The sequence below is a fragment of the Coturnix japonica genome, chromosome 14 (genome assembly GCF_054131305.1).
Source record: "Coturnix japonica strain WE chromosome 14, WE-NBRP24, whole genome shotgun sequence".
In the NCBI taxonomy this organism is placed as follows: Eukaryota; Metazoa; Chordata; class Aves; order Galliformes; family Phasianidae; genus Coturnix; species Coturnix japonica.
The window spans coordinates 15076143-15092469 of NC_140676.1; the positions used below are offsets into that span (position 1 = coordinate 15076143).

Below are 16327 nucleotides of genomic sequence, written 5' to 3' on the forward strand. Positions count from 1 at the left end.
TGCCCCGGGAAAATGTGAGCTCCTGCTTCAAAATTAGGGAAGGTTGATGATACCTTAATGACCCCACAGCATGCATACTTATGAGCATCAAGTGTCATAGCACTCTTCTGCTCTTCTTAAGAGCTGAGGGTGAAATAAGTATCAGCATTTCTATGTGATCTATTCAAGTAATGAAAGCACTGGGGATTTAACTACACAGAACTTGCTCAGCTGACACTTTTGCTGTCCTCTAATCTCCTCTTCCTCCAATATGAGGGCAGCAAGCACATGATACAATGCGCCCATTCTGGAAGGAATGCAAGGCTGCTCTGAAACAGTAAAATCTGCCCTAGAAGAAGTAAGTGTGATCAAAGAAAAGCATACTACCTCAGAAGTGAAGACAACTGCAAAAAGGATTCCATGTGTCTGTTTTCAGCCATTGGAAAAAGCATGTCAGGTCCAACTCCACAAAGCTCCGTCAGCACTGGAAAGGAAGGGGTGGCTTGGCAGAAGTGGTAAAGCTGATTACGGAGTAAGGGAGAACTGCCAAACACACAATTCCTGATTACAATTAGTAGATTTAATCAACTTCTTCACCACAAGATATTCAAAATGAAGAAAAGATTAGGAATGTCTAGCCTTGTTCTAATGCACAGTTACATCTGCACACACTGAATACCTCATGGCACCCCACTTCACTTGTATTACACGAAACACAGAAGGGGAGTAGAAACTGCCCCTCTGGGGACTAATAGCTGGAGAATGGGCTTCATGTCTGGGACAGGGTTGGCAGCGAAACTTCCTGAAGGGATATAAGGGACAAGTGTTTAAAACAGTGAGAGTGGGAGAAGGATCAATGCCAGCTCTGCCTGTCCAGCAAGAGGTACAGACATCTGAATGCAACCAGGCCCTGAATGTAACCAAAATGCCCTGAGAAGAACACAAAGGTGTCTTACAGCTAAGCATAGAATCAAGGGAGTCTCACAACTACCCTTCTGTTTCCCACAGACCTGAGGCTCGCCAGAAGTATAGCTCTCATTAACAACAAACTGCTCTTAAATCATGACTGATTTAACAGGAGACCACAACAGTCAAGAAGTTTATTGGCAAAAATCACAGAAAAGGCAGCTTACTTCTGAAGAAGCAACCCAAAAGAAGAGTGTGTGAGGAACACAAGATGCACTGTTCTATTTTTATAATATTATTCCCATCTAATTTATATTTCGTAATAATTATGTGCTGTCAGTGATTTCATATGAAGAGTGAGTTTATCATTTTACTGAGGGGAGTTCTAATATGCTATTCCTATGGGTGCAAAGCTGATTATGTATGAAATTGGTATTCAAAAATGATTAATTACTTGATTGCAAATGTTAACTTTAAAACCCTGGTTGAGCATGCATCAATAAGAGTAGATGTCTCAGGTTAGAAAGAAGCAGAAGCAAGTACACAAGTATCCATTCAGTGCACGTGCAGAAAGGAAAATAGCAGAAGATCAAAATACCAATGAAATACTAAATACTGGTCATCCTGTTATGCTCAGAGAACACACAGGTAGAGGTTACTTGCTCAGAACTGAAAGACAAAGACTGCACATTTATCCATGTGATATGCTCTGCACACATAATGTATAATGATACTTTCCCACTTAGTGTCAGGAATAGCTCTTTTCTTTCCCATGTGGCCTTTGTACAAGCTAATCCACAACCAATATTCATATACAGACAATGCATATCACTACGGGAAAAAAATAAAAAAAATAAATAAAAAGACTATCTAGCCTCTTGTACCTCTTGCTTGAGGTCTTAGGGTTTGCCTTGCATAAAAAAAGGGAATGGTAAGAAAGGAGATCTGGAGATATAGAAGCAAACAAGATTTCCTCACTATTTGGGTAGAGCTATTAAGGCCCGCAACCTGATACCACAGCAGTAAGCATTCAGCACAATTCCCTTCTCATTGTGGAAAAGCCTCTACAGAATGTAGAAGCCCATCAGCCCATACTCAGAGCTCCGTGCAAGTATTCCCTCCAATCACTACACAGCCAGTGAGGAATGAGGGAAAGAAACAGAAATAGAGAATGGAGAAGGGACAGAAGAACAAACATAGGCAACAGCCCATCAGCCGACATATGCTGGTGGTCTTCCTGTGCTCTGCCCTGCGCTTCACCCTCAGCACAGCTCCATTTTCCCATGATTTCATTCCTTGTGGAGATCTGTAAATTGCAGCCGTGCCAAGTGCCAGCAGAAGCCTAGTGCCATGCCACGGGAATCCCTGTGCGGCCATAAAGAACTGAATGGGAGCTGCAGGAAATAAAACTTACCTAACACTTCAGTTCCACATGAACCCATAGTCATGCTAAGAGCAGTGTGTGGCCCCAAAGCCAGCATCCTGAGATGTTTTCCTGCTTGACTAAGAGGTCTGCAAATCAATATTCATTTTGCTATGCTGTTTGTACACACAGAGTTTGCCCTGTGGGTCCAGATGTTAGTGCTTTATTAAGCATAAAAATTATAGGAGATTCACAATAAAAAAATACTGTGACTGCTGCCAATTTTTCTTTGGCAAGCTTCCAGTGGGAAATATTCCTGTGTCAGCTGTAGCTCTCTCCTTTGGTATCACACAGACTCAGACAATGCATTTGTTGGATTCATTTAAGTATCTCCAAGAGCGTTCCATTGTTTTAAAGCATCAAAGAATTTTGCAGTTATAAATCATAACAAATAATCAGTAATCCCAAACAATGAAACCACATGAGAAAAATGAGGTGCAGATGTTGCCAGTCATTGAAGGAGATTGTAAAAGGGAAAGGAAACAGTTGTGTACATTATAGCGCTTGTTATGCGAGTGATTCATTTGAAGAAAGAGTGCTAACAACATCTCTCATTTTAAGGTGAAGATCTTTCCAAAACACTGAATCACCACACTTAAAGAAATACAGCAAAAAAAAAAACAGCAGCAAGCCTAACATACTGTGACACCTGGAGAGCCATGGAAATAGCCATCAGTTCCCTAAAATACACGGCATCACTCCAGTGCTTTACCAGCATCACAAGCAATTGGAAAAACAAACACTAGTTGCAGCATAGTATGAATTTCAGACGAAGTAAGAAGTTCAATATAATTCTACTGCAAAGAATTATGAGATGTGTAGCATCTGATTTAGGTCTGTGGGGTACCCGAGCTGTTCAGAAGACTAAATCCTATTTTGAAAGCTCATACGGTGTTTCCTGATGTACTTCCCAGAGCAAATGTTATGCTCAACCTTTGGCTATGGGAAAGAAAAGCAAAGGGCTGAAGTCTGAAAAAATAAGCACTTGTGTAGCTGGTGCCTTTAAAAACAACCACAAAGTGTGTATATTTATTCTCCGGAGTATCTGGAGCCCAAATATCATTATTCACTGCTCACACTGAGAATTATCACTTAGATGCATGTGAGTTTGCAGGCAGCAGTCACAGCACATGCTCTCCAGCTCTTCCCACAACAGTTCTGAAAACCTGGAAGTGTTCATCAGATCAGAACATAGCTCAGCCACAAACACTGATGCTAAAGCGTATTTGTCAGAAGCCTTACGGAGCTCACAAACAAAAGGCCCTTTAAGGGACAGCATAACAGGGCATACCACTGCTGTGCCATTTGTTTCTCTAATGATACAGATGCTGTGCATAAGGACAGGCAGACTGCTGGGGCACCCATTTGCGACCCTTACAGTCTGAGCACTACGCAGGATACAACTCAGAGGGGACAAGCTTTGCTCTCAGTCTCCTGACCTCACACGTTGCCAAATCTGTGTCCCATTAACTTCATTGGGACTGACATTTTCTGTGGGAACCAGAGCTGAATAACAATCCTATTCTTCATGCTTTTTGAGCCTCTGAAGCTGCTCTTCCCCTTAGATTAGGTACCAAAATGTGTTCTCTATTTTCTGCAGTCTTGGCCTTCAGTATTCCTTCCTAAGAATATTAACTCCGTAAATGCCTTCTCTAATTCAGAAGTGGCTGTATATTTTTTTTCACTCAGTGCTTTTCTTGTTGTTTTGCCCTAAATGAAGGGACAAATAAAACATAAAAAACATAGGAAGGGCTGTCCCAGGGTTTGAAAATCATCCATGAAGCAATGCTCAAAGAAGCCTTCGGCCATAGCTGGTGAAACATCAATACCTGCAACGTGGAGCTAAAATCACTAGGGCAGGAGATAATGCTACAGCAGTCTCCAATAACCTATGCACCTTATAATAGCAGGATCTCAAAAGTCACTTTTTTTTTAAGGCTACTTTCAAGCTACCTTATTAGTAGCTGTGCCATTAATGACTAGCAGAGATGTTATAATGAACACTTCACATTCCTTTGAAGGCATTTGCACAGTCACCTTCGTGTGCTCTTCAGAGTGTTCTTCACAATAACACTTAAAAATAATCAGCAATACCTTCACCTGCTGACACCTACAGAGTACGAGAAGCAAACTACTAAGGTGCTACTCCATCTATCACACTCTAGAGTACTACAGAGTTCAGTAGGAAGGTCTTGAAAGAAATAACAGTCATTTTATTCTACACTTGATTAATATCTTAGCAAATTAGGACTTTTATCAGAGGAATATTAAAATAACAAAACACGCACATGTTTCAAGTACCTACTGGAACACTGAGTGCCAGCTACTTCCTAGAGAACAGAGCCACATCTGTAGCAATTGGACAGACCAGTACAAGGGGAAAGATGTTTCACCAGAGACACAGTGACAGAAGGATCAGCATGATAGAAAGGTGCTATAAACAAAGGGAAGATTATTTGCTTACCTGTATCAGAAGATTCCAGATATGCAAGGGAAACACCTCCACCAGAGAGATGTCCAAAAAGAGACCATTCCCACATTGAGGCAATCAGTCTTTCAATGGGGTCTAGGAGAGGTGCAGCCAGACATCACCCCTTCCAGTTACACAGCTGAATTACCTTCACCTGTGTTCCTGTGCTGAGTGGGGTCCTTTCCACAGGTGCTCAATCAGTGGTTCAAGCCAGGGCTCAACAGTTCTCATACAACATCCAACAGAACACAGTTCTCACCAGTCAGAGCCCACCCTACAACATCACAGGGAGAAGAGCTGAGCAAACATTAGACAGAAAGCCAAATTCAAGCCAAAAAAAACAAAAAATCAAATGATATCAGTACAGCAACACACTTGCTGTAAGGCAGAAACAGAAAGCTCTGTAAGCTGGGCTCTACAGCCATTGCATCCCTAATGGTGAGCTGATATGGAGCCCTGGCGCCATGTGGATGGAGGCCCAGGTGAGGATGCTCAGAGCACTGATAGGCTTCCAGTGCAACCAGGGCTGTTGTTATTGCCTACTGATGTTTAATGACAGTGATGATGTTTGCCAACTCATCAAGAATGAGTCTGACTCCATATAAATGCCATTGTTTTTTAGTTATTCCTCTTCATCTTTCTAAGCCTTCTCATGCAGTTCTTGCTCTGATGTTTTAGCCCCCAGCCTCTGCTAGCTGCTGGTTTGGTTAGTGCTGTTACTTATTTTTGCCTGCAGGAATCGTGCTTCCTGAGCCCTGTAGGTGACGTCATTTCCATGGAGGTGCCTTAGTATCTTGCTAAGTGGCAGAACACTCATTTTTAAAATGGAAGATTATTTTATCACTGTCAGTTTTCTCAATCCGCCACAGCACAGTGGAAATGCATATGTTCATTGACATAGCCATACACACACACCCTAATTTACATGCTTGGGTGCGACTTGTGCTGCATTTTAATGGACTCGTTCTGAGACAGTGATTTACAATCTATCTGGGCTGTTGCTCTCAGCACACAGCAGAGGCCCTGCATGCACACCTAAAACTGAGCTAAACAGTTCAGCTCATACCCCGAGCAGCTCAGTTTCATCTGGAGGCCCAACAGCTGCTGGCTGTCGTGGCTCTTCGCTTTGGTAGCAGACAGGTGTGACGCTGTGCTCCAGCTGCGCCGCGTTCCGTTACTTGGGTGTGTGATTTTACACGACAGCTGGGCTGAGAGGCCTCATCCGTATGGAGATATTTCACATAAGGGGCTTAATGTGCAAAGCCGTCCCCTTTCTCCTGTCAGTCCAGGTGCGTCGGTGCGGTGACTATCGGCACAGCAGTGGAGGTCGCTGAGGTACCTCAGTGCTCCCGCGGCTCGGGAGGCGCCTCACGGCCCCTGAGGGGAGCAGCGGTTCGGCCGCCTCCCCCGGCCCGGTTCGGTCCTCGCTACTCGTTGCTTTTTTTTTTTTTCCTTTTTTTTTTTCCCTTCCGGCGGCAGGACGTGCACAGATCTCCCGGCCCTTCTCGTTCTCCTTCAGGAGCCGCCGGCCGCCCCCCGCAACCGCGGACACGGGCAGACACGCGCGAGAGGCGCCGCCGCCGCATCTCCTCAGCGAGGGCCGCGCTCAGCCGCCGCCTCACGCCCAGGTACGGGCTCGGCGGAGGGACAGCCGCTCCGTGGGGCCGGGAGGACGAGCCGCACACACTGCCCGCGCCCAGAGCCGGGCGGAGGGCGGCGGAGCGGTCCCGGAGTGATGACGCGCTTCCTGTCCTCCCGGCGGGGGTCTGCGCTGGAGTCCGCAGCGGCGGCGGCTGCGGAGCCGGCGGGAGCGGGGGGAAGGAGGGGAGGAAGGAAGGAAGGAAAGGAGGAAGGAGCCGAGCGGCAGCGGGGCGAGGAGAGGAGAGGCGATGCTGCAGTAACGCCCTTGTCGGTAGGAGCCCTGTTGGACCCCCCGTCCTGACCGCTGCGCGCAGAGCCGCGGAGAGGGGAGGGGAGGGGAGGGCTCGGTGCCGGGCTGATTGCGGGGCCGCCCCGAGCGTGCGGCAGCTCGGCAGCTCCCGGCTCCGCGTCTCGGCGCTGCGGTGCCGGTGGGAGCCGCGCGCCCCGCGGAACGCCGCCCGCCCAACAAGTTGGAGCGACGCGGCCGGCGGCAGAGCCGAGCAACGGGAGGGAGCGAGCGGCTCCGTCTCGCCTTCACCTCGCCGGGAGCGGGACGGGGCGCGAGGGAAACCCGGCTCCTTCGGGATCCCCCCAGAGGGAGGCGCAGCCCCCCGTACCGGGCGGCGGGTGGACGCGCGGAGCCGCCTGTTTCCATGCGCCGCGATGGAGGAAAATCCTCTCAACGCGGGGCGAAGCGGCGACCTCCCAAGGACGCCCGTACCTCGAGTGTACGCGCCCGTGTCCGTCGCGGTTCAGCCGCGATGTGCACGTGCCCGGTCCATTAGGCCGGGGCGGGGCGGGGGCCGCTCCCGCGGGGCTTCCCGTGGGCAGGGAAGCAGGGGGCGCGCTCGGCCCGGCTCCTGCCCCACCGGCCCGAACCGTGGGCTGCGGTCCTGCGTGCCCCGGGGGTCGCTGCCCCGTTGCCGCCCTCCACACGCCCCTGTAGCGCTTCTGTTCGCTTGGTTTGCTCCGCGTGGTTTGTTGTGTGTTAAAACCCTGTCGCTGCGTTGTGTCTGTTTGAGAAGATAATGGGAACGTTCATTCAAAAACTCCAGCTTGTTTAAAAGCTTGTGTTACAGACCTGTGTCTTAGAGCCAACTCTGAGCCTGTTAAGTTTCAAGCCGGCTCAAAGTTTGAAAGCACGGCGCGGTACTGCAGGGCATCGGGAGGTCTGTGTGGTTGAGACAGCCCGTTAGCTACGGAAAATGTCTGTGTGATTAAATACAAACACACAACAGGTCTATCAGATTGCTCTTGTTTAAGTAAAACAACGTTTATTTTCAGTTGTATGGCCATGTGTATGTTCGAAGTACAAGTGAAAGCTTCAGTGTTAGGTAGGAATACCTTACAAATGGCAGGATGTGGAAAGCTTTTGCATTTGAGGTAACAGTCAGAGGTTCTTCAATCAGTGCAGCTGTTAGCTGGGTTAGCAGTGAATGGAGCTGTCTGAACTACTTCCCCCCCTATCCTTCAAACTATGAAATTTTTAAGGCCTTGAGATTGAAGGTTACCACAGAACTAGGGAAACTTTCCTCTGGGAAGTGTGTTGCACATGAACTTCACAACAGCTCCTTTAACTGCTGAAGAGCTGAATTTTTCTTCCAGCTTATCTGTTGGAGGCAAAATCACTGAGCCGAAGTAAGATAAGAGCACTTGTTTCTGGTTTTCAGTCGGAGTGTCTGGGTTACTGTGACAAACGTGGTCAGTATTTAAGTTCTGAATCTCTGTGTAAAACTTGATGAAGAATATGGCTGTTTTTAATGGGATACCCGTTCGTTTTATCATCTGAATAGTGGCACTTTCCATGGGATACTTCTGCATAATTGTCCTGTGTGTTTGGGGCATAACATCTGTTGTGTGATATCATGTAATGGAATGTGGTACAGCTTAATTTAAGTTGATTTGAAATGTTGCCATTGGACATAGTAGTGCCTCAGAGGGTGAGAGGATTTTTGGAGTCTGTGATGGGTGCGTAGTTGGTTGGGAGTAGAAGACACTGGGAAAGATGAATTTGCGTTTGGACTGCAAAGAATTAAGTACTTGAACTCTGAGCTTGGTTTGCTATGCAGATTTACTCAGACTTCTTTCATCATATGCCAACGCATTTAATCACTGAATTCTGCTTAGATTAGAAAAGGCACTTGTAGTTAAAAATACAACTGAATAGTATAAAACAGCACTGCAGTCTACTTGTTTCTTTATTTTTTGTTGTATCTTTATTTTTGGAGGCAGAGATGTGGGCTTGAGTGATGTATCTGGCTGTGGCATCCCTAGATCCGCATAATCTTCCTGATGCTTAGTTTTTGCTGTGAAAGCTTTCTCTTGTTTGATATGGTTCCTGCAAAAAGTTGACTCAGCATGGCAAGGATGATCTGAAGCATTAATGTTCGGATTGTGTTAATCTGTATGCTTACCTGTCCAATATATAGCTATAAAATCTGTGCAAATGCAAGATCTGGGCAGCTTCCAAAGAATGCCAGTTCTTAATTGGTCATCACAGCTCAACAGCAGCACAGGCAGCCACCTCCATCCTTTATTGTGGCGTTTCAGTGTCAGATGGCTGCTGTGATAGCAGTGTTGGACGTTTGTGATAAAGTGCGGGCAGCGCCGTTTGCTGAAGCATGGAATATCCTGAGTTGGGAAGGACTCGCACTGAAGCATCATTCCAATCTGTTGTGTTAGCATTAAGGTACCAGAGCCACTGCTGGGAGCAGCTCTCAGCTCCTTGTTTCTCCTGGAGTGTTGAAGAAATTGCCAGCTATGTAGAAGTCCTGACGTGTTTAAATAAATGCCATTTCTCATGAAGAAGTTCTTATCCTGATGCTGCATTTGCGCTGGAATATAATTAGCAAAGGGAGAAATGTGTGAGAGCTCTGTATTCAGTTCTTTTTTCTTTTTTCCTCTGCTCATGAATCCTGTCAAGATTTGGCAAGTCTGTTTATACATGTTTCTGCAGACAATAGAGTGCTGATGCAAATTGAGAACAGCAAACAGAGCAGTTGTGTGTGTTGTTGGAAATGGAGGGAGGCGGTCCCAGTGTGCGGTGTTTTGCATCTTAGATTTTATTTCTGGGTTACAGTATGTCAGTTGGAACAAATGTTACTGCTGTATGGCTGGACATGGCTTCAGATAGCCCTGTCTGTTTGTACTTGGAGGGGAATGCAGGGTTTTGCTTCTGGAATTTTCGTTTTGACCACACACAGTGATAAGAATGTGGAGTAAATTGAAGAACTTTAAGTGGCAGGGAAATGTAAATGAGACAGAAGAGTTTTGTTTGTTTTTTTGGACTAACTCGGCTCCTGAGTACAGAGCTATGCAACGCATAATAGTCTCAGCCATTGCAACTCTGTGCAAGAGGTTTGATGAGTATGAACATTGTGTTGCTTTTAAGCTGTCTTTAATGCTGTCATTTAATACTATACTCCTTTCTCAGGAAAAAAAAATAAGAATTGGGGAAAGAAATAAAAGGGAAAAATCTGGATATGTTGAAAGGTGCCCAAGCCACTGGCAGCCCAAGACCTGCAAGGCCAGCCCACATGGTGCTGCAGTCCTGGGTCTGGTCGAGGATGAGAGAATTGTGTTGTTCCATCTCTGGCTGTAATAAGCAGATGCCTTTAGAGTGAGGCTTGGGAGTGAGGTGGTGGCGATGAGCCTGTGGTTACATTTGGTGCCAAACTTGTATCTGTGAACAGTGAACGTTCTAGATTGCTGTCCCTGCTAATGCTGCTGAAAACCCATCTCATGGCTGTCAGAGCTGTTTCCCTGGGTGTGCTGTGTGCACACATGCTTATCTTGGAATTGGGTTTGAATTAGCTTGCATACTTGAAGCAATTGTGATAACATTTTGATGTTTTCCACTTCCAGCTGCAAGCTGGGATTCCATCCCCAGAGATCCACCCCCTCAATTCTCAAAGCTCCAGTGCTTCTTTTTTGTTGTTTGTTTTTAACCAGAAAACACACTGACTGTCTTTGCAGAGTGAGGGTGATCATACAATACTATGGTATCTTAAAATATCTGTACAGTACTATGATGTTGGCTTCTTACTTGGAGTCCCTTTTCTTGGCAGCAACCAGTTGAATTTCTGCCAGGGTGGGTCAGCCTGGCACTTGGAACTGCCTCGCTGGCATTCTCAGTAGGTAGCTCAGCTTTCTGTGTTTGGGCAGCAGGAAGCAATGTGAGTTGCAGGGATGGTAAATGGACCATGTGTCTTTCTATTTGGCAGCTACTGCGAGATCGAGATTTTATTTCCATAGAAAAGTGACGTTTAACACAGGAAGAAGCCAGGAGGGTCTCACTTATCTAAATCACAGCAAATAACAGTTAAGATGATAAAGAATCAATGGTATTACATGGGCCATTTAGTTTTTCAAGGTGAATAACAATTTACATTTTTAACAGCTGAGACAGAGGCATTTGTTACTGTAGGGTATTCCTGCTGAGTGATGTGAGAGCCTGTTACACAATAGGGTTGTCTTCAGTGTAGGAGGGCCTTCTGTGCTGCACAGTGCTTCTCTCAGTGCATGTATGTGTGTTGACAGATTTCTTACCTTTTTTGGGAGCTGGTATCTGTAAGAAGGTGAATTTCCCTTTGTTTCAGGTGGAATTTAGCTGTTGGCAGAGGTGGGAAAGCTGTGTTGTTTTTCTCTGTAGGGTTTGAATGTAGATAAAATACATAAGCATGAAGCAGTTTGGAAAACTTATTGGTGATAAAAATCAGGCTTAAATGTGTACCAGTGAGTACATCAATTGACCTTAAGGGCACTGGTGGCAGGTACCTCTGACTGTCCAATTAAAATAAGCCAAATTCTGCTTAAGGGGAAACAGCAAGATGGACATTGCCAGAGGGAAAGAGAAAAAAGAGAAAAGAAAGCATCAAAGGCAGGCAGTGAATTTCTGGCAGTTGATAGTCCCAGATGAAGAAAAGACCTATAGTAATCTAATAGGAACAGCAGCAGTAGGAATGTGATCGTGGTATAGAACTGAAACAATAATTTACACAAGATAAAAACATTGAAGTTATAGGAAATAATCTAAATTCATGAGCAAGGTTGTAAATGAACATATAAATAAATGAGATCAGGAATCAGTACTTGGATGCTGCAGTTCTCTGTAGCCTGCAAGTTCTGCAATTCCTTGTAATCTTCCTATTTTTGACTAGAAAACATCTTGTATTAATTAAGTTCACAGTATAAAGACACATCTCCCATCAGCAAGAGGTATCTGAGCTGTCTGAGGAAGGGATCAAGTAGTCACTGCTGCTGCACAGTAGGAATGCAGGGGCAGGCAGAAGGAATCAGTAGCAAGCTTCCTAATTTAAGATATCTCTGAAGGCAACATTACAGGGAGGGAGAGTGAAACGCCCAGCTTCATTCTAAAGGGCAGAGGCTATGGAAAATGAGATCGTTTTGTTGTGATGTTTATAGTACACCTGGGAAATGTTACGTTCATTTGGTGAGGGTGCAGAGACCCTAAAGGAGTTCAGCTGCAGTAAGATTCTAACCAGATCTAAATTCAGAAGAAGGGGGCCAGAGAAGCATAACTGAAGAGAAGGCTGAAACCGGTGAAGAAAGAGGTTAGCTAAATTTTGTGTGTGATACTGGACAGCCCAGACTACAAGTTAAATACTGTAAATTCAGGTATTGAGAGGAGAGAAGGAGAACTGCAAAGTCTAATGGGCCTTATCTGAGGCTGTTGTATGTAGAGGATAGGGTCATGTATGGGGTTAGTTCAGATGGGTTAACATGTACTGTATTGGTGAGTGATGTTTTGTCTTTAGAGAGACCTGTTTACCATTCGTGGTTGTCTGTTATCTTGTCTTCCTTGGCTCTATGAGGCATTTATACTGCTGACGGTACGGTAATAACATGCCATAGCCCATCTGAGTTTCTGGGTTTTGCTGTCTTGCAGTTAGGTAAGATCTCTTGCTTGTTGTTAATTTCTTCACTTTAATCTTTAATTTTGGGTGCTGACCTCCTTGCTCTGCATGCACTACACCTGAACAATGAAGCCCTGTTTTTATTTTTGTCTTACTGTGTGAACTAGATCTGTGTAAGTGTTATGTAACCAGTTTCCTCACCTGGGAACTGGGAAGCTACCTGTGAGGCCATGAGTGGTGGTGGTGTTTGCATTCAACTGCAGATGGTCAAAGCGGGGCAGGGTGGGGGATTTGAAGTCTGTTTGCTCAGGTGTTGATTTGATGTGTTCAGGATTCAGACTGTGCATAACTATATGTCCTCTCTAGTATCTGTTCATGAAGTGTATAGCAGCACTTCTTGTGGCCAGAGTGGAGCTGAGTTGGGCGAGATCACAGCTACAGAGGGCCCTAAACTTCACTGGTGCATTTCCCTGCTCGGAATTCCTTGTCTTTGCTGACCTTGCGTTCCTGTATTTAAAAGGTAGTGTTTGGTAATGTGACCTCTGTGTGTTGTGACAACATTCTAAGTTTAATGGGCAGCCCTTTGTGAAGTGTGGCCTCGGGTCATGCCAGGTAAACTTGTAGAAATAAGCATTCTTAAGTGATTGTAGGCTCTCTTTTCTTTTTTTAGTTAGGTTTTTCTTTGTTTTCTTTCCTTTGGGACTTCTAAGAAGCCACAGCAATTCTTATTCAGTTTGTTTAGCAGCCACTACAGTGCGGTTTTCATCCTGAAGCTACAGAGCTTCCTTTAAAGATAAATTTCAAGTACCTACAAAACATCTGCTATCAGGCTCCAATACTGTTTTAGTACCCACCCAAAAAGTGTATCTCCGTGTACAGCTCGGCTTTCTGTAGTTGTTGTGTGGGTTGTCAGGAATGAAATACAATTTCAGCCCCTGAAGAGGATACAGAAACAAGGTGGGATTGTAGATAACAGACCTGTAGTAGAAGGGAAGGCTAAACAGGTTTCTTTTTCAGTTGTTTACGGGGAACTTCTGAAAACCAAAGGGAAAATGTAGAACAAGCACAGAAATTACATGGATAAAAGGAAAAATGAGAAGTGGGTTTTTTTACCTGTAGTTACAGCTTTGTAAAGACCGATGACTTACAGTAGGTTGATACAGACTGATCTCTTCTTGACTAAACTCTTGATTAAAACTTCTTGCTCAAGGTGTACCTTATTATTTAACATAAAGTAGTGTCACTACCTTTGAAGTAGTCTTTGTACTAGCACGGCAAGGTACAGTAGGCACCCATCTCTGTATAGAAACAGACCTTGGGAAGCTCTGACTATATGGTACCAACATTTATTTCTATGTAGTTTACAGTTAGGTGGTGTTTTTGTTTTTTTTTTTTTTCTTTTAGGGTTAAATTCCTTTGTAGGAAGCATCTCCAATGTAGCTTATCTTGCTTTTATTTGTGCCATTTATCTTTAGGCTTATTCTATTAAGACCTAACCCTTTTGGGACAGGGCTGAATAGCAGGAAGCATAGGTGGGCACTGCTTTGCATGGCAGATGAATGGAGGTGCTGGGGACAAGCTGTGCAACTGAGGTTTTATCTTCTGTGCCTCTGGCAATGAGTAAAGGCCTTGTGCTTGTGGGGAATTTGCCGCTGGAAATTGTAGTGATTCATATTTAAGGGATCTCCAAGTGGCTTAGAATTGTAAGAGCTCCAGCTTTACTAGGGGAGGGTCTGCTCGGAAAGTAATTTCACATAGATGCACGTGTGTGCACACAGAACAGCTGCTGAAGTTTGTGTTAAGATACAGGATGTTGCAAAGTAACTTTATTAAAAAGTAGATAATGGTTGGATAGCAAAGCTGTGGTATTGATTTGAATGTTCCAGTATGGTTATTACAAGTTGGAGGTGAGGGCTATTATTTGTGCATATGCTGCTGAAGCGTTCACAAGCGAATTGTGTTCTGGCACTGTTTTTTTTGTAGTAAACCCTTATGTATAATTATGTATAAGTATCACATCCTGTATCAGTGAGTTACTGGCATCACTTGTTTCCATGTTCTCATTCAAAAGCAGGGTTGGTTGTCTAGAGCCAAGTTATCCTGCCACATGACACTTAATTCTCTTATGGCCTGTAGCCAATCTGTGGGTACTGGGAATTTTGGGGGGATCAGAGCTGGGGTCTCCATATGTGCAGGACAGTAGGGGTTGTGTAGCACAGTAGAAGTTGAGACTCTAGAGGGAAGAGTTTTTTCCTTGCATTGGATATGTAGTGTTGGCTGAGTGGTGATGATTTTTCCCTTCTTAGGAGCACCACAGGGTATGTGTTTGCTCTGTCTCAGGTGAGGGCAGAGACTTTGGTAGTTGAGTGAGAAGTAATTATTTGTGCCATAGCAAACTTAGTTCCTAAGCCCAAATATCAACTCTGGATCTGAAATACTGACTCTGAAGGCAGATATTGACCCATACCTTGAGTCTGTAGCTTTCTTAAACTTGTATTTCCTTTACCCTTTATGTATTCACTGAAGGATAATAACAGGTCTGAATTGCTGTGCTCTGATGACGAGAGAGGCCTTGAGAGCAGATTTTACCCATCAATGTTAATTAACTCTTCTTAATCTGTAGAGGTGTATCTTTTCTTAGGAAACTTAATATTTTCACATCATTGCATAAAAAAACCAGTTGTTTCCAGATGTTCCCCACCAGGATTTACTGATGGTAGGTGTTACTTTAAGCTTATTCAACAAATGCCAAGCCTGATCTTACTGTAGTAGGGATTCTGTTTCCTTTTCAGATGGCACTTAGAATCCAGTGCTGTTCAGAGCATCGCTGAATAGCAAATGACAAGATTATAATTCAAATACAGCAACATATTTTTATGAAACTACTGTTTAGAAAGCTAAACAAACAGTATAGGTGAACATGACTATTGTATTAAACACTGGTGTTATATGTAAAGTATGTGAAGTGTTTCCTTTTATAGGCTTGAAATGTGTTGGCATGATAATATGAAAACCATTTGTTCAAAAATTTATTTTACTGGAATGCTGTAAAATGACAAATTTGGTTATTTTTGATAGGGAAAGTGCAGCTTTTGACCTTCATGAGTGAATTACCACTGCTAACAGGGAATGTTAAAAATCAGACCTGGTGATACTGAGCTAAGTTACACACCTAATGGTATTTTGTCTTGATAGCCAGCAGTTCAGGAAAGGTTAGAAGTGTATTTGGGCCATTTTACCTGGGGATATATATTTTTAATTACATATATACACAAAACTGATCTCATCTTGTAGTGATGTGTTACTACAAGTTTCTTCCAGCTTCCTGAGCATTAATGTCCCTTTCACTCAATAACCTACAATGAGATTTTTAGCTTCTGGTTTGCTTTCTACTTGTTTAGGATTTTGTATCTTTCTACTTCAGTTTAAACTTAGTTAAGAGGAACAGTTAAGTGTGTGCTTCTGAGTTTGTTGCTTTTCTTTAGTGGCAAAAAGGAGAAAAATACAAGATTTTGCTGATCTTGACTTCTGCCTGGAATACGAGGAGCCTGGTTTTGGATAGATAACTACTATCTGGTATATACTGAAGATAAAAGTTGATTGGTGGTCAGTAATTATTTGTTACTGCTCATCCCTACATTCAAACATACATCTTTTGGATTTTAGCATTTAACTTTTTGTTCTTAAATACATGCTTCTGCTATTTGTGGAGTTCATGTATTTAGTGTAAATGTGTATGTATGTTTTTTCTCTCTTTTTTATTTCTTCTACCTTCCCAAACTGTTCAGCACTGCTGAAATATGTAGTAGGTTCATGCTGAAGTGCAGCTTGTGAAAGCAGAGGGGTTATTCCATGGAAAATGAGTGCCTGCATGTACAGTGAGCACAACTGAAGTTACAATCCTGCTTTGGAAAGAGCTAATGCTACTGCAGTCAGACCCCTGGTGACTGTGTCTCTATAACTAGGTGACAGTTTGAGACTTCAGATGAATGCTGCTGGGAAAACCCACAAAATGTCACTGTCCAGTCAGCA

The 16327-nt window shown here is 44.1% G+C and overlaps 2 protein-coding genes across 13 annotated transcripts in view; one reads left to right on the forward strand and one right to left on the reverse strand.

Moving 5' to 3' along the window:
• VPS13C (vacuolar protein sorting 13 homolog C) overlaps positions 1–5535 on the reverse strand; it is a 123849-nt gene extending 118314 nt beyond the window's left edge. The window contains exon 1 of one of the 2 annotated variants that reach the window (XM_085515761.1): positions 4773–5535. The gene's annotated coding sequence lies outside the window, so the exon portion shown is untranslated. The remainder of the gene's footprint in view (positions 1–4772) is intronic. The other variant, XM_085515760.1, reaches the window with a different exon arrangement.
• A 725-nt stretch (positions 5536–6260) lies between these two features.
• The window catches only part of TLN2 (talin 2), a 175478-nt gene continuing 165411 nt past the window's right edge, over positions 6261–16327 (forward strand). For 8 of the 11 annotated variants that reach the window (XM_085515763.1, XM_085515771.1, XM_085515764.1 and 5 more), the window contains exon 1: positions 6539–6690. The gene's annotated coding sequence lies outside the window, so the exon portion shown is untranslated. Of the gene's footprint in view, positions 6407–6538; positions 6691–16327 lie in introns of those variants that run through there. The other 3 variants (XM_085515765.1, XM_085515766.1, XM_085515770.1) reach the window with 3 other exon arrangements.